Genomic DNA, 17802 nt, shown 5'->3' with positions numbered 1-17802 from the left:
TGAGGGTGGAGTTGTTGTTGATGTGGATGAGGAAGTGCATGTGTTCAGTTTTGCCGATAGTGTCTTGGGAGCTGGTGGTGACTTTGATGGTGTCTCTGTGTAGGATGGCGATGCCATCGCCTGGCCTGTTGAGGCGGTCTTTGTGTTGGAGTTTGTATCCCATGGGGGTGGCTATGGCTATGTCGGGTTCTGAGGAGGGGTTGGTCCAGGTTTACGTGAGGAAGGCGATGTCAGGTGAGTGTGATGAGGTCCCAGAGTTCTATGGCATGTTTGTGAAGGGAGCGGATGTTGAGGAGCAGGCAGTTAAGGTGGTTGTGGTGGGTGGTGGTGGTGTTGGTGTGGTGCGTGAGGGTGTTGTTGTGGGGTGTGTTCTGGTTGTGGGCTGGTGTGCTGCGGGTTGGTTGGTGGGGGCAGGGTGGGTGAGTCTTGTGTTGGGGGTGTTATGTTTGTTGAAGGTGGGGTCGCTATGGTTGGTGTGTGGTGTGAGGGATGACGAGCAGAAGTGGCAGGTGTGGCAGGTGAAGGGGCAATGAGTGTGTGTGGGGATAGATGTGGTGCATGTGGGGCGGGGGCCTGGGTTGAGAGAGTGGAGGGTGAGGGGGTAGTAGGTGTGTCTGAGAGGGCCAGGGGTTCTGGCGCTGGGCGCGGCCCAGGCGCGGACAGGCGCAGACGGGCTTGCCTTTGGCGCACTCGCTGCGCGCGGCTGCCATAAGAGGAGGGGAGGGTGGGAGTGGCAGCTGAGAGGCGGGAGTGCCTGTCCTATGAGAGGGCTGGGGGCAGGGCTGCAGGGGACGCAGTGGCGGGGAGTTTGGCTACTGAAGAGGTGAGAAGGAGGGGGAGGCGGGAGGGGCCATAGGGGATGCAGCGGCAGGGAGTTTGGCTACTGAAGAGGAGAGAAGGAGGGGGGAGGAGGGAGGGGCCACAGGGGACGCCAAAGCGGGGAGTTTGGCTACTGAAGAGGTGAGAAGGAGGGAGGAGGTGGGAGGGGCCGCAGGGGACGCAGCGGCGGGGAGTTTGGCTACTGAAGAGGAGAGAAGGAGGGGGGAGGCGGAAGGGGCCGCAGGGGACGCAGCGGCGGGGAGTTTGGCTACTGAAGAGGTGAGAAGGAGGGGGGAGGCGGGAGGGGCCGCAGGGGACGCAGCAGTGGGGAGTTTGGCTACTGAAGAGGAGAGAAGGAGGGGGAGGCAGGAGGTGCGCAGGGGACGCAGCGGCGGGGAGTTTGGCTACTGAAGAGGTGAGAAGGAGGGGGAGGGGGGAAGGGGCCGCAGGGGACGCTGCGACGGGGAATTGACAAAAAGGAACGGGAATGGAGGTGGCGCGGAATGCGGAGAGGGGAGCGACCTGTCTGCAGAAGCAGGGTCAAAGGTTGCTCCCTGCTATCACGCAGCGGCTGCCATAAGAGGAGGGGAGGGTGGGAGTGCCCTTCTTGCATAAACCAGTCTACACCGGTTCAGGGATCCCCCAGTCCCTGCTCTGGCGCGAAACTTGACAAAGGAAAGGGGAGTGACCACTTCCCTGTCCATCATCACCCCAAGGGTGGAGCCCAGAGCTCCTCCAGTGTGTCCCAGACCTCTGCCTTCTAAGGTGTGAGGGCACAATAGAGGCCTCTGAGTGGCCAGTGCCAGCAGATGACATCAGAGATCCCTTCTGATAGGTGCTTACCTGGCTAGGTGGCCAATCCTCCTCCTGAGGGCTATTTAGGGTCTCTTCTGTGGGTTTCTCATCAGATAATGAATGCAAGAGCTCACCAGAGTTCCTCTGCATCTCCCTCTTTGACTTCTGCCAAGGATTGCCCGCTGACTGCTCCAGGACGCCTGCAAAACTGCAACAAAGTAGCAAGAAGACTACCAGCAACATTGTAGCGTCTAGTCCTGCCAGCTTTCTCAACTGTTTCTTCGTGGTGGTTGCTCTGAGGGCTGTCTGCCTTCACCCTGCACTGGAAGCCAAGAAGAAATCTCCCATGGGTCGACGGAATCTTGCCCTTGATAACACAGGCACCAAATTTCTGCATCACCGGTCCTCTGGGTCCCCTTTCATCTTGACGAGCATGGTCCCTGGAACACAGGAGTTGGATCCAAGAGACGCAGACAGTCCAGTAGTCCATCTGTCCAAATTTGGTGGAGGTAAGTCCTTGCCTCCCCACGCCAGACAGTAATCCTGTGTACTGCTTGAACTGCAGCTGCTAGGGCTTCTGTGCACTTTTGCAAGGAATCCTTTGTGCACAGCATAGCCCAGGTCCCCAGCACACCGTTCTGCATTGCTCAACTCGCTGAGTTGAACACCGGCTTTGTGGGACTCTCCTTTGCAGTGTTGAGACAACTGCTGTGCTCAGTTTTCTTGAATCCCTGTTCAAGTGCTTCTGCGGGTGCTGCCTGCTTCTGCATAGGATTTCTGTTCTGCTGAGCGCTCCCTCTGTCTCCTCCTCCAAGGGGCAACCTCCTGGTCCTTCCTGGGTCTGAGCAGCACCCATATTCTTCAACCGCAACCTTTGCAGCTAGCAAGGCTTGTTTGCGGTCTTTCTGCGTGGAAACAACTCTACATCCTCTGTGCAAAGTAGAAGTTCCTGGCATTTTCCGTTGTTGCAGAATCTTCAGCTTCTTCCACCCAGAGGCAGCCATTTTGCACCTTCATCCGGGGTTTAGTGGGTTCTTGCCCCCCTGGACACTTTTGTGACTCTTGGACTTGGTCCCCTTCCTTTGCAGGTCCTCAGGTCCAGGAATCCATCTTCAGTGCTTTGCAGTCTGTTGTGGTTCTTGCAGAATCTCCTATCACAACTTTAGTGTGTTTCTGGGGAAGTAGGGTAACTTTACTCCTACTTTTCAGGGTCTTGGGGTGGGGTATCTTGGACACCCTTAGTGTTTTCTTACACTCCCAGTGACCCTCTACACACTACACTAGGCCTGGGGTCCTTAAGTGGTTCGCATTCCAATTTCTTAGTATATGATTTGTGTTGCCCCTAGGCCTATTGCATCCTATTGTATTCTACAGTCTCTGCACTACTTTTCTAACTGTTTACTTACCTGATTTTGGTTTGTGTGTATATTTTGTGTATTTTACTTACCTCCTACGGGAGTATATCCTCTAAGATATTTTTGGCACATTGTCACTAAAATAAAGTACCTTTGTTTTTAGTAACTCTGAGTATTGTGATTCTTATGATATAGTGCTATATGATATAACTGGTGTAGTAGCAGCTTTGCATGTCTCCTAGTTCAGCCTAAGCTACTCTGCTATAGCTACCTTTATCAGCCTAAGCTTATAGAACACTACTAATCTACTAATAAGGGATAACTGGACCTGGCACAAGGTTTAAGTGCCATCAGGTACCCACTATAAGCCAGGCCAGCCTCCTACACCCATTGAAATACCTCCCCAAATTAAATGAGCCTATGCAAAACCTGTCCAAGTAACATCATCCCCAAATTGGAGGGTCCAAACAAAAGGCTATGACTACCTACATTCCTAATACATCAGCCAAGCATCCTGGGATACTGAGAAATGTCAAACCCTGAACATTTTTGACCTGTTTAAGAGAGTAAGGGCTAGATGTACAAAACATTTTTGCATTTGTAAACAGCCTGATTCACAGTATCAGGCGGTATGCAAATGCAAAAATGTTTTTTTTCAAATGTAAAAAGCCCAATTTACGATTTGATAACCTACTGTGAATCCGTATTTGTAAGAGGTGTGTTTGTGATTTCACATCCATATACTAATTTGCACTGGTATGTACGAAAGTTATTCACACTTTACCGCCAACTCAAAGTTGGTGGTAAATCGCTCACAAGTGGGAAGGAGTCCCCTTGAGGTCAGAAAGGGGTTATATATTGGCTGGATAGATCAAGTGTGGGTTGATGATAGCCTGGTTGAAGTCCAAATTTGAAATCCACCAGACCCCATTTAGGTCCGCCATCATGTCATCAAATGTTAGGGTTATGTGGGGCTCCCTGCACATGACTTTGATCGGGAGCCTCAAATCAACACATAGGGCCTCATTACAAGTCTGGTGGTCACTAAACAGCCAGACTCATGGATGACAGTCAAACCACCACCAATGCGGCGGTCCATCTGCCACATGACAACCCTGGCAGTCGGGCTGCCAGGGAACTGACACTCATGCCAGGATCAGAGATCCCGAGGGCTGGAGGTTGCTGGAGGACCTAATCTTCCAGTTCATATGACCATGTCAATATAATGTTGAGCTGGAGTTGTGCACAGAAGACATCCACAGACTCATTATCCGCTTGCTGGGCTTTGAATCTTTCAAAATCAGGGTCGAGCTGGGGATCAACGTGCCGGTTCAGTGCTGCCACCGCATCATCAAAATCATCATCCGCACCTGTGTTGGATAGATGTTTGATTAAGTCATATAGTTCTACAATGCTGACGTGGTACATCACTGATTTTATTGCCCCATTGGTTGTGTGTGTGGTGCAAAAGTAGTGCTGCTGGTACCTGATCCATTGGCACCAGCGCAGGGGGGCCCTGGCATGGTCTACCAGCTGGCTGAATAGAGGTGTGAGTAGAGACTGGGGAGTGTGCACAATGTGCAGGGCCCGTTGGTGCGGGGTTCCACAGCTGTTCCGGCATAGTGTGTGTGGCTACCACTTGAACGCCACATGCATCAACAAATTGTGGTCCCCTCATCGGGTACATAGGATGTACTAGGTGTTGGCGTGGCCCTTCTCTGTAGCAGACAGCTAGAGCACCCTCTCCTCAGTCCCAACAGGCTAGGACGGCCTCTACTGTGAATGACGGCCTCACTCTCTATGCCTTACACTCATGTGGGCCAGCCAATACCAGAGTCTTAGTCATTTAATTTCTTTATATAATGGTTCAAGATATTTCAATTTCCTTTTCCTTATTTTGTTCTCCTTTTTTTTCATGTACTTGTTTCCAAACTCATGGGGTGGCAAAAGGCTCTGTCCGGTGTGCCCCAGGGAATCCTCTTTTTGCCTAGCTCTCATTTGCTGTTACTAGCCAGGCATCTGCTGAGGCTCCACTTCGGCTCAATACCCATCAGCAGCAGGCCCGCTGCTGGCCAGGTGCGATGCGTTTGGTCATTGCAAGGTGGCTCTGTAGCCGCTTATCCCCACAGAGCTTGGCCTAGACTTCGTGGGCCAGGCTATTGACTCATTGAGTGGCTGCCCCAGTATTCGGGAGATGGGCAGGGTGGTGGAGGCACACCTTGCCTCAGAGGTCCACCAGACAGGCGCGCAGCTTCTCCCAACATTGAGCTGTATACTCCATATGCACCAATCAGCTGCCAACATGACTTTCTTCTCCGACATGGCCTGGAACTGCACTGTTCACCACAATGCAGCCAGCCAGGGTCACCACCATCTTCGTCGTTAGTATGGTGCACCATGCCATGAGTTATAACTAGGCTGCAATAGACCCCTACATACAATGGAGGCAAACATAGGTATGGCAGTATATCTGGCGGAGTCACCTCGAGCGGCCACTCCTCCCTTTATGTATCCCCTGCTATACAATATATACTAGATACCGGGTGGCACTCTACAGTAATCAAAAGATTCAAATTCAGAATGCAAAACATAAAGAGATGCAAAAAAGAGCTGGCATCAAAACCCATGTCCCCTTTCACACATCAATGAAAACAAAAGAACATATCCTCAAAACAAAAGCAGCGCATTTCAAGCACTAGACCTACGGCTTTTCAAAGAATCATTCACACCTTACTCAGTTCTCAGACCCTCTGACTACAATCTAAGCTGTTGATAAGTAGCAAAGTTCTTCAGAGACAAAATTGGAAAAATTCATGTAAATCCACCCAGCCAAACTCTCAACTAACACTTCAAGCACTGAAACCTCCACAGCCTCCTAGAGCACATTTATAGAATTTACACCAACCTCATTGCAAAGAGAGATCCCATCGACAAACCAATCCAACTATTCAAAAAATACATTATTGAAGCACTGACAAACTCAGGATCTGTATCCCTTGTGACTAACCACTAAAAAAAGCCTTCCTTATTTAAAATAAAATATGAGGCTCTTTAAAATTGTCATTGTCTGACTGTGTTACTTATAAAAAAAAAGCAATACAGGCACCAACAATTTATACATCACTGCATTATTCCATTTAGCCAAGATAATGAAAAACTGCATGGGCACTCAGTTGAAAAAAACACACTGAGGAACTTTTAGGCAAATACCAATCAGGAGTCAGACATGGCCATAGCATTGCACCAGCAATACTTAAAGTAATACACTATGCCATACATAGAACGGATAAAGGGCTCAGTTGCCTCCTTGTCCTACTAGATCATTTGAAAGCATTGGACACCCCTGATCACACCACCTTGCTAAATATTTTGGAATAAAGAGATGGAATAAGAGGTCTTAACGTGAAGTGGTTCAGGTTCTATCACATAGATCCCAGTATGTCAAGGTGGGGCCCAACATCTCCCTTCCTGCTCAAGCTCCGCTTGAGGTACATCAGTAGTTAATGTTAGCTCCTCTTCTTCTAAACCTATACCTGGAAGTTACTGGAGAGCTAATGAAGGAGCCAGGCATTGCCTTCCACAAATAGTTTGGTAACACTCAACTGTCCCAAAACAAATCACCTCACAATAACCTATAAACAACTTGATAAAAGTCACACATTCAGAAATGACCATCCTATACCTCAGTTTGAACCCCTCAGACAAATCAATTGATTTTGATTGCCTCTAATCCAATAACCCTTCTAATCAAATAAAGGTTGTCCTCAATATCCACGGAAATAACCACCACTTTAGTTGAAAATGCAAAATCTACTTGAAACTGAAATTTGAAAGTCCCAGGTAGTTTGCTAATGAATAACTCATGCTATGTCTAAAAGATGATCCATGCAACAGATCTCAGATCTATTGTTGATCGCTAGTACTTTCAAGAAATTTCTACGAGAACTCCATCCTGACACAAATGCCTATAAGTGGGATATCACCCTTAATGGGTGTTTGAAATGCTGTTCTCATTTCAGGCAAGAGAACATAAGATGATACCACACCAGGGTCAGAATTTTTAAACTGTTACCCTGTGGAATCTAGAGGTACATATACAATGGCTTGCATGCCATACTCGGCCTTCACACACACTCCCCAGAGTAACTGACAAAAAAGATCGAAACTGTTGGAGGTGAGTGCACAGTTGTAGGAGGCTGGCCTGGTTTGTAGTGGGTACCTAAGGTACTTACACCTTATACCAGGTTCAGTTATCCCTTATTAGTGAAATGTAGGTAGTGTTCTAGCAGCTTAGACTGTCTAGAGGTAGCTGTAGCAGAGCAGTTTAGGCTGAACTAGGAGACATGCAAGGCTCCTGCAATACCACTATAGTTACACAGTACTTATACACAACAAAACACAATACTCAGTGTTACCAAAAATAAAGGTACTTTGTTTTAGTGATACAAGGCCAAAAATATCTTAGAGACAATACTACTTTTGGAGGTAAGTATTATACACAATATATACACTAGTAACCAAAATCAGGTAATAAAACAGTCATAGAATAGTGCAAACAGTAGAAAATACAATAGAATGCAATAGGCCTAGGAGCAACACAAATCATATACTAAGAAAGTGGAATGTGAATCACAAATTCCCCGTTAGGCAAGTGTAGTTTGTAGAGGGGCGCTGGGAGTGTAAGAAAACACCAAAGGTAAGTAATGTACCCCACACAAGAGCCCAGGAAAACGGGAGTAAAGCACAGTAAGTTTCCTCAGGACACATTACAAGTCGTCATAAGAGATTTTGCAAGAACCAAGCAAGACTGCAATCAACAACTATTGAATTCCTGAACTTGAAGACCTGTGAAGAGAGGAGACCAAGTCCAGAAGACGCAGAAGATTCCAGGAAGGACAGGAGCCCCTGCCAACCTAGAAGATGGTGCAAAAGTGGATTCTCTGGTAAGAAGAAGAGTACAGAAGAGCACCAAAGGAGATGGCTGGGGTTCCTGCATGGTGCAGGAGATGTCCCACATCAAGTTGTTGGATGTAGGCTGTTTGTGTCACTGGATTTTGCGAACAAGAATTGGTTCACACAAGTTCGTGGTTTGTGTCAAAGTGGAGCTGCCTGGACCCAGAAGGGACCTGGGGTCTCAACTCAGACTGAGGAGACAGAGGGGGCTCTCAGCAATGTAGAGAGCCCACAGAAGACCAGGCAGCACCCACTGGAGTCCCAGAACATGGGGACAAAGAAGATGAAAAGTGCAGTTGTCACAGCATAAAAAAAGGAAGGTCCCACGTTGCCGTAGAAAAACTCAGTGACTTCTGCGTCGCAGGATGGGTTGCTGGGGACCGAGGCTACACTGTGCACAAAGGATTTTTGGAAGAAGTGCACAGAAGCCCACGGAGCTGGAGATGACGCAGTGCACAGGGGCACCATCGAAGCACAGAGAGGCAAGCTCTTACCTCCATCAAATTTGAACAGCTGGACCTTAGGACAGTCTGGATCATGTCAGCCCACCACCTGTGTTCCAGGGAGCAAGCTCGTCATCAGGAGAGGAGTCCCAGAGTACCGGTCGTCATTGCAGAAGGGTGCCTGCAGGAGCAGGGAAGTGACTCTGTCACTCCACGGGAGATTCCTTTGGTTCTTCTGGTGCAGGATGAAGACAGGCACTCCTCAGAGTGTGCACTCCTTGGAAACTGTTGCAAATGCTGCCTGGGGCTGAAGTTGCAGGTCACAGGAGTTGTCCTGGATACTTTGTTGCAGTTACAGCAGTTTCTGGAGCAGTCTGCGGTTGATCTGACCATCAGAAGCTGAAGCAGAGGATGCAGAGGATTCCTGGAGAAGTCTTGGAAGCTGAATCTGAGGAAACAACCAGAGGAGAGAGCCTAAATAGCCCTGAGATGGGGATTGTCTACCTACCCAGGTATGCATCTATCAAGAGGGGTCTCTGACGTCGCCTGCCGGCACTGGCCACTCAGAGGTCTCCAGAGTGTCCCCACACCTTGGAATCCTAGTTGGCTAACGCCAGTGACACACTGGAGGCGCTCTGGGCACCACCCCTGGGGTGGTGATGGACAGAGGAGTGGTCACTCCCCTTTCCTCTGTCCAGTTTCGTGCCAGAGTAGGGACTGGGGGTCCCTCATCCGGTGTAGACCATCTGTGCCCTTCAAAGCATTTCCAGAGGCTCTGAGAGGCTACCCCTCCCAAGCCTGTAACACCTATTTGCAAAGGGAGAGGGTGTAACACCCTCCTCCCTAAGGAAATTAATTGTTCTGCCTTCCTGGGATTGAGCTGCTCAGACCCCAGGATGGCAGAAACCTGTCTGTGAGGTGGCAGTAGCTCGGGCTGCAGTTGAAACCTCAGAGAGCTGGTTTGGCAATAATGGGGTTCCATGGTGGAACCCCCAGGATGCATGGGATTGCCCCCCCCATACCAGATGTGGAATGGGGGGACAATTCCATGATCTTAGACACCTCACATGGCCATTTTCGGAGTTACCATTGTGAAGCTACATATATGTATTGACATATATGTAGTGCAGGCGTGTAATGGTATCCCCGCACTCACGAAGTCCGGGGAATTGGCCCTGGACAGTGTGGGGGTACCTTTGCCAGTTAGACATGTAGGTGACGTATAAGTTACTTAAGTGCAGTGAAAATGGCTGTGAAATAGTGTGGGCACTATATCACTCAGGCTGCAGTGGCAGTCCCAAAGAAAGGTTTATCTGAGCTCCTTATGAGCGGCAAAAGAAATGCTGCAGCCTATAAGGATCTCCTGGAACCCCAATGCCCTGGCTATCTAGGTACCATTTACTAGGGACTAATAAGGGGGGTCCAGTGTGCCAATTGGAATTGGAATGTAAAGTCACTAAACGAAAGTGACAGATTTGGTAAGCAGAGAGAGCATAAGCACTGGATTTCTGGTTAGCAGAACTTCAGTGACACAGTTAAGCATACTGACAACACACACATTAGACCACAAACTATGAGCACTGGGGCCCTGGTTAGCAGGATCCCCATGAGACACGCAAAATACACTGACAAACAGGCAGAAATTGGGGGTGCCATGCCAAGAAAGATGGTACTTTCCTACAATAGTCAGCCCCAAGGGGATCCTTAAGCTGATTTCCTCAAAAAGAAGACACACTTCCCAATCCTTCTCATGCTCTGTTCCTCGTATCTGAAAGAACATCTCTCTTGAGGTCCCCCAAGCTTACTTACATATGCATTTCTGATTTGTACCTGACCCACTTGGTGGCATCTAATTAATATAATGTTTATACACATTTCTATCTTTCCATAACTGTCTCTTCCACTGTTGTTTTATATCAGAATAATAATTTTCATAATTACACATACATGTGAAAGTGAATAAACAACTATGATTTGGATTTAATATGGTGTTTTCTGTACATTTTTCAGCATTGTTTTAATATAATTGGAGCCCTCACCAAAGTACATACTGGGAATAGCGTGTGGTCTTTTACTACACAGTGTGTTTTGACACCAGCTGTCAGAGCTCACATCATACATACTTTTGGGGGGTTTGTTTCCTCTGAACAAAAACGTTTACAGAGCAGCTACTTAAAAGGCACTTGCTTGGCAAATCTTCAGTACTGTGAAGGGAGCAGACAATTTTCCCTGCACAGCATAGAGATCCCCACCAGGAAGGAGAGGATCTCCAAATAGAGCCACTTGACCTCACCAAGGTAGCAGTGGCTATAGCTCCTGCCCTCATGTGCATCTGCGGACCACCTCCATAAGGCCCCACATCTTGTATCAGTTCACAGCATTATCATCCATTGGACTGAGGATACTTGGCACACTGATCCCAAATCTTCCAATACTCTCTTCACCACTGTTCAACCACTAAGCTGGTATGCCTCAAGACTCAAAAATCACACGCTGGCTCCCCAATGTACACCTGTCGTACTTCCTATGTTCATCAGTACTTTGAAGAAGCATGCTAAATCTAAGCAACATCCACATTATTCTAAAACTGGAAAAGCCTTCAGACCTGCACACACCAGGACTCAGTCAGCACCTACAGGTAATAGGCAAGGATGCTATGAAAAAACGCAAAACTTAGCTCCTCAAAAAAGGGCATTCTCACAAGGCAAGAATGTGAACCCAAGCAACTTGACTTGAGAAATGCGACCTACACTGACTACATATAATGAAATGATTACCCTTATTGTAACCATGGACTCTACCCTCTAACTCTAACTTTAGATCTACCGAATGACTGAAGTGTCTTTTTCACCAAGAAAACATTACTCGTCCCTCATCTAGGTCCTGACACAGAGGGTCCGGGCTTGAAGTTCTCAAGTTTTAGCTTAGCTTGGACTTGGTTCTGGGCTCTTGAGACATTTAATACACAAAATTCAAAGAATTCAGAATGATGCACCAAGACAAGTGCCATTCCTGAGCCAATATGCCCACATAACCCCTGCCCTCATGGCACTAGCTAGTGAATATTCAAAGATTTCTACTCGGCAAAATGAGTGATCCTTGGATCATGGTTTATTTTTCTATAACCCAAGCTCTGGATCTGGTGTGAAAGGAGGAACTTCGGAATAAGAATATATAATTCTTTACCTTTCCATGCTTGTATACAACCCAATTTGGTGAGTATATATAAACTGCATTCCTATTTTCCCAGTCATTAGCTACAAAGGCCATGCAATATTGCATTGCCACCTGCTTTCTGCAACACAATAGAAGCACACTTTCAGTCCTCAAAACAATACCAAATAGATTTTTTTAACTAGTATTTAACTGGTAGCTAGTAATTCAATTAACATGCTTCCAACCATGCTAACAAGCAGAATAGATAGTTATGTCTTCATTATGAGTTGGCCATTGCATTCAAATATGTGTGGTAATTGGTGTTATCACACATATCAGAATTATGATTCATGTAATAAATATTGCATTGCCGGATACAGTTTAGCAGCTCAAACATGCTTATATTCATCAAGGGAAAAATGTCCCTTAAGTACTAAAATCCATGTGTTATATCACATTTTCAAGAAAAAGGTTCTTACTCTGATGGCAATTATCACACACAAAATAGTCAGAGCCAGCGTTTTGGTATTTTATTTGGTGCAACACTTATCAAACCCGTTACCAGCCTTTGCATAATCAAACTTCGCATCAATTACCAGCCTTCGCCTAATGAATTTAACTGCATTCTAAACCTCAGTGGGCAATGATGCTGATCATAACTGATATACCTTAAAGTACACTTCACAGGGAAATGTAGAGAAACTATTATAACACAATGCAGACTTTAAAATGCATTTGACCTGAAGCACTATCATAACTAATATGACTGATAGACTACTTGGAAGCATGGGCTTTGAATTAACTCTTCTGAAGAAGATTTTGTTAATATTGTGGGAAATTATTAAATTTAGATCACACAATGGCAGTCATTTTGGTCGAAAATGGAGGGAGCTTAAAGAAGCAAAGTTATTTGGGAGCTACTGGCTTTATCTAAGGCTTGTTTTGCGAGTTCCACACGTAACAGGATGTTTTTGCATTAACTTAAGGTACTTATAGGCCTGTTTTCCCATTTTAAACTCGGTACCAGCAATAAAAGAAAACGCCTGGACTGGTAAAGATTCCCATTCACAAGGGGATTTGTGTTTGAACTCAGGAACATAAAAGAAATCCTTGGAGAATCAATCAGGCATTCATTGTCCTCAATTATGAGTGTCTTTGGAAACAGGTTCCAATTATCACCCGGTTAAATACTGATAACACGTTGTCGGATAAATCAAATCAAATCAAATCAAATCATTAGCATTTATAAAGCGCGCTACTCACCCGTGCGGGTCTCAAGGCGCTAGGGACAAAGGGGGTGGTTATCGCTGCTCGAACAGCCAGGTCTTTAGGAGTCTCCGGAAAGCAGAGTGGTCCTGGGTGGTCCTGAGGCTGGTGGGGAGGGAGTTCCAGGTCTTGGCCGCCAGGAAGGAGAAAGATCTCCCACCCGCCGTGGAGCGTCGGATGCGAGGGACGGCAGCGAGTGCGAGGCCAGAGGAGCGGAGGGGGCGGGTGGGGACGTAGAAGTTGAGGCGTCTGTTGAGGTATTCCGGTCCCTTGTCGTGGAGGGCTTTGTGTGCGTGGGTGAGAAGTCGGAAGGTGATCCTTTTGCTGACTGGGAGCCAATGCAGGTGTCTCAGGTGTGCGGAGATGTGGCTGCTGCGGGGTACGTCGAGGATGAGGCGGGCCGAGGCGTTTTGAATGCGTTGTAGGTGATTTTGGAGTTTGGCTGTGGTCCCTGCGTAGAGGGTGTTGCCGTAGTCCAGGCGGCTCGTGACGAGGGTGTGGGTCACGGTTTTTCTGGTGTCGGCGGGGATCCAGCGGAAGATCTTGCGAAGCATGCAGAGGGTGAGGAAGCAGGCGGAGGATACGGCGTTGACTTGTTTGGTCATGGTGAGAAGAGGGTCCAAGATGAAGCCGAGGTTGCGGGCGTGGTCTGTGGGGGTCAGTGCGGTGCCGAGGGCCGTGGGCCACCAGGAGTCGTCCCAGGCGGACGGGGTATTGCCGAGGATGAGGACTTCCGTTTTTTCAGAGTTCAGCTTTAGGCGGCTAAGCCTCATCCAATCTGCGACGTCCTTCATGCCCTCTTGTAGGTTGGTCTTGGCGCTGGCGGGGTCCTTGGTGAGGGAGAGTATGAGTTGGGTGTCATCGGCGTAGGAGGTGATGATGATGTCGTGCTTGCGTACGATGTTGGCGAGGGGGCTCATGTAGACATTGAAGAGTGTCGGGCTGAGTGATGAGCCTTGAGGTACGCCGCAAATGATCTCAGTGGTCTGAGCGAAACGGAGGGAGGTAGACTCTTTGGGAGCGGTTTGCGAGGAAGGAGGCGATCCAGTCCAGGGCCTGGTCTTGGATCCCGGTGGAACGGGGCGGGTGATTAGGGTGCGGTGACAGACGGTGTCAAAGGCAGCCGAGAGGTCGAGAAGAATGAGGGCGACTGTTTCACCGTTGTCCATCAGGGTTCTGATGTCGTCTGTGACTGAGATGAGGGCGGTTTCAGTGCTGTGGTTGGTTCGGAATCCGGTTTGTGAAGGGTCGAGCAGGTTGTTGTCTTCCAGGAAGGTGGTCAGCTGTTTGTTGACGGTCTTCTCTATTACTTTGGCTGGGAAAGGCAGGAGGGAGATGGGGCGGAAGTTTTTCAGGTCGCTCGGGTCAGCCGTAGGTTTCTTTAGTATGGCGTTGACTTCGGCATGTTTCCAGCATTCGGGGAAGGTAGCAGAAGAAAAAGAAGAGTTGATGACGGTCTGGAGGTGCGGGGCGATGATGTCGTCGGCTTTGTTAAAGATGAAGTGCGGGCAGGGGTCCGAAGGGGCGCCGGAGTGGATAGAGTTCATGATGGATTTGGTTTCTTCCGTGCTGATGTGGGTCCAGTTGTTGAGGGTGATGGTCGGGGATGTTGGTTCGGTGGTGTTAGGTTGGGTCTGGTGTCCGAAGCTGTCGTGGAGGTCGCTGATCTTGCGATGGAAGAAAGTGGCGAGGGATTCGCATAGATCCTGTGAGGGCGTGATGGCGTTGGCGTTGGCGCTGGGGTTGGAGAACTCCTTGACGATGCTGAAGAGTTCTCTGCTGTTGTGGCTGTTTTTATCCAGTCTGTCGGTGAAAAAATTCCTTTTGGCAGCGCGGATCAGGTGGTGGTGTTCGTGGGTAGCGTTCTTGAGGGCGGTCATGTTGTCAGCGGTGTGGTCCTTGCGCCAGGCTTTCTCAAGTGCGCGACAAGTTTTCTTTGATTCTTTGAGGGTGTCAGAGAACCAGAGAGGTTTCTTGGTGTTGTTCTGTCAATGCGTGCGTTTGAGGGGAGCAAGGTTGTCTGCGCAGTTGGAGATCCAGTTTGTGAGGTTGAGGGCTGCGTCGTTGGGGTCGGTGGTGAGGGTGGGTTGGTTGGCGGCGAGTGCGGAGAAGAGTTGCTCTTCAGGGATCTTGTTCCACTGTCGGCGAGGGATGGGTTGAGTGCGGAGGTGGCGGGTCTCGAGTCGGAATGTGAAGTGGACGCAGCTGTGGTCGGTCCAATGAAGGGCGGAGGCGTGGCTGAAGAAGACGTGTTTGCTGGCGGAGAAGATAGGGTCGAGTGTGTGTCCGGCGATGTGGGTGGCAGTGTTCACCAGTTGTTTGAGGCCGAGGTTGGCGAGGTTGTCGAGCAGGGTGGTGGTGTTGGGGTCGTTGTTTTGTTCCAGATGGAAGTTGAGGTCGCCTAGGAGGATGTAGTCCAGTGAGGCGAGGGCGTGCGGGGAGATGAAGTCGGCGATGGCGTCGCTGAAAGGGGCGCGAGGTCCGGAAGGACGGTAGACGAGGGATCCTCTGAGGGTGGTACTCGGGTCGGTGCGAATCTGAAAATGCAGGTGTTCAGCGGCGAGAGGGGTGTCTTCGGTGGAGGTGGTGACGCTGATGGAGTCTTTGAAGACGATGGCGATACCTCCTCCTACTTGGTTGGTGCGGTCTTTCCTGGAGATCTTGTAGCCTTCGGGGATGGCGGTGGCGATGTCTGGAGCAGAGGAGGCGTTCATCCAGGTCTCCGTGATGAAGGCGACGTCCGGTGCTGTGGAGTCTAGGAGGTCCCAGAGTTCAACGGCGTGTTTGTGAACGGAGCGGGCGTTGACTAGGATGCACTTGAGGTGGTTGGGCTTGTGGTCGTGGTAGTTGCGTGGTGGAAGATGCGTTTGCAGGAGTTGCAGGCGAAGGGTCCATGGGTGCATTTGGGGTGAGCTTGGAAGCAGGTGTTGGAGCGTCCTGGGTTGAGGGCATGGAGGGTGGTTGGGTCGTAGCGGATCAGCGGGGCTTGGGAGAGCTGGGGACCAGGGGTCGTGGCGCTGGGCGCGGGCCAGGCGCAGACGGGCGCAGACGGGCTTGCCTCCGGCGCGCCTCCGGCTCGCCAGCGGCGCACCCGCTGCGCGCTGTCGCGCAGCAGCCGCCATATGAGGTAGGAGGGGGGGAGGGGTCAGCTGGGGGCGAATGGGAGCTGGGGGGCGGGGCGTGCAGGAGGTCGCGGCGGGAAAGCGCGAGGGAGGGGGAGGACAGGTAGAGTGAGAAGAGCTGGGGGAGGGGGGTTTAAGGGTGGAGAGGGGTGAGTGTTAGGAGGTTTAGGAGATTAGGGAGAAAGATAGGAAGACAGAAGAACACAGAGGAAGACAGAAGAACAGAGAAGAAGACAGAAGAACACAGAGGAAGACAGAAGAACACAGAGGAAGACAGAAGAACACAGAGGAAGATAGAAGAACAGAGAAGAATACAGAAGAACACAGAGGAAGACAGAAGAACACAGAGGAAGACAGAAGAACACAGAGGAAGACAGAGGAACACAGAGGAAGACAGAAGAAGACAGAGGAAGACAGAAGAACACGGAGGAAGATACAAAAAACGAAGAGAGAGAGGGCAGAAGATCACAGCAGAAGATGAGGAAGAAGAGAAGAGGAGAGAAGACGGGGAGAAGAGGAGTACAGAAGAAGAATACAGACGAGGAGCGAGGAGGAAGAACAGAGAAGAAGAAAAGAGGAAAAGAAGCAGGAGAGAGGGTGAGTAGCGCGGGGCAGAGCGAGGGGCTGGGAGGTGGGGGGTACTTACTGTGGGGTGGGTCTCAGGAACTCAGGAACCTGGAGGAGCTGCAGCGGCAGGGGGAGCGACCTACCCTTGGGTGGAAAGATAGAAAGGCGAAGAAGGGAGAGAAAGAATGGGCGTGAACAGGAAAAAAGGCTGGAGAAAGCGTTCTGGAGGAAGATATGTTATGCTAGCAAACATATTTGCATAGCGCTCTTTCCAATCGTATGACGTCGTGGCGCTAAAAAACCAAAAGATAGAAAGGCGAAGAAGGGAGAGAAAGAAGGGGCATGGACAGGAAAAAATGGCAGGAGAAAGAGTTCTGGAGGAAGATATGATATGCTAGCAAACATATTTGCATAGCGCTCTTTCCAATCGTTTGACCTCGTGGCGCTAGAAAACCAAAATCTCGAAATAGGTTAGAAGGGAGGGGAGATGGAAGAGATGCAAAAGGCAAGAAAGGATTACGAGGAAGTGGGAGACAGGGGCGGTGGAGAGTTGGTGAGGAAGAGAGCAGGGTGGAGGAAAGAGAGGGCTAATGGGAGTTGGTGCAGAGAGAGAGAGAGAGAGAGAGGAGGAATTAGCATTCTTGGCCACAGACTCAATGGAAATACTTCTGGGACAGACACAGGTGGTCACAGGCAGACATGGCAGGAGCCAGAGAAAGGGAGGGAGCGATAGGAAAATAGTAAGAGAAGTGTGGGGGGGGCGAGTGCGAAGGGAGAGACGGAACGAGAGCTTAACAGTTTGAGACCGTGCAGCAGTGCACGGATCGGTAGTAAAGTACTACTGAAGGTGGAGTGGAACCCCACGCAGGGGCGTCATGAACCCCACACTTTAGCAGCTTGGTGGGGAAAAGGGGGTGTGCCGCTGGGAAGTGTGTGTAAAATGCAACTTTTAAAATGTCCTTTGTCTCTCCTTAAATCGAGACACTGGTCTTTAAAAGGTAGATCCTCGAGGCCACAGCAAGGGAATGTTTGCGGCGAAGCTGTGGGTAGAGGGCACACCTGAAGCAATCTATCATGAAAGAAAATAAGGGATGGGGGGGAGAAGGGAGTGGCGGGGCAAGGGATGGAAAGAAAGATGAAGGGAAGTTTGGGCGAGGGAATAAAAAGAAGGATGGGTGGATGATCGGTGGTGGTGTGAGTCTATGGATGGATGGATTGTTGGATGGAGAGGGTCGGATGGATAGACGGGTGGATGGATGGGGTCAATGGATGGATGAATGGATGCAAGGAAGGAACGATGGGTGCGTAATGCAAGCACTGATGGTT

General features: G+C 49.5%; 1 protein-coding gene across 9 annotated transcripts in view; it reads right to left on the bottom strand.

Annotated features, from left to right (window-relative positions):
* The window catches only part of LOC138285004 (uncharacterized), a 267259-nt gene that overhangs the window by 202306 nt on the left and 47151 nt on the right, over positions 1–17802 (bottom strand). The gene's annotated exons all lie outside the window — the stretch shown is intronic.

Source organism: Pleurodeles waltl, chromosome 3_1 (assembly GCF_031143425.1).
Source record: "Pleurodeles waltl isolate 20211129_DDA chromosome 3_1, aPleWal1.hap1.20221129, whole genome shotgun sequence".
Lineage (NCBI taxonomy): Eukaryota > Metazoa > Chordata > Amphibia > Caudata > Salamandridae > Pleurodeles > Pleurodeles waltl.
The sequence above is the reverse complement of the archived record's forward strand: the minus strand, read 5'-3'. Positions and strand labels throughout refer to the sequence as shown.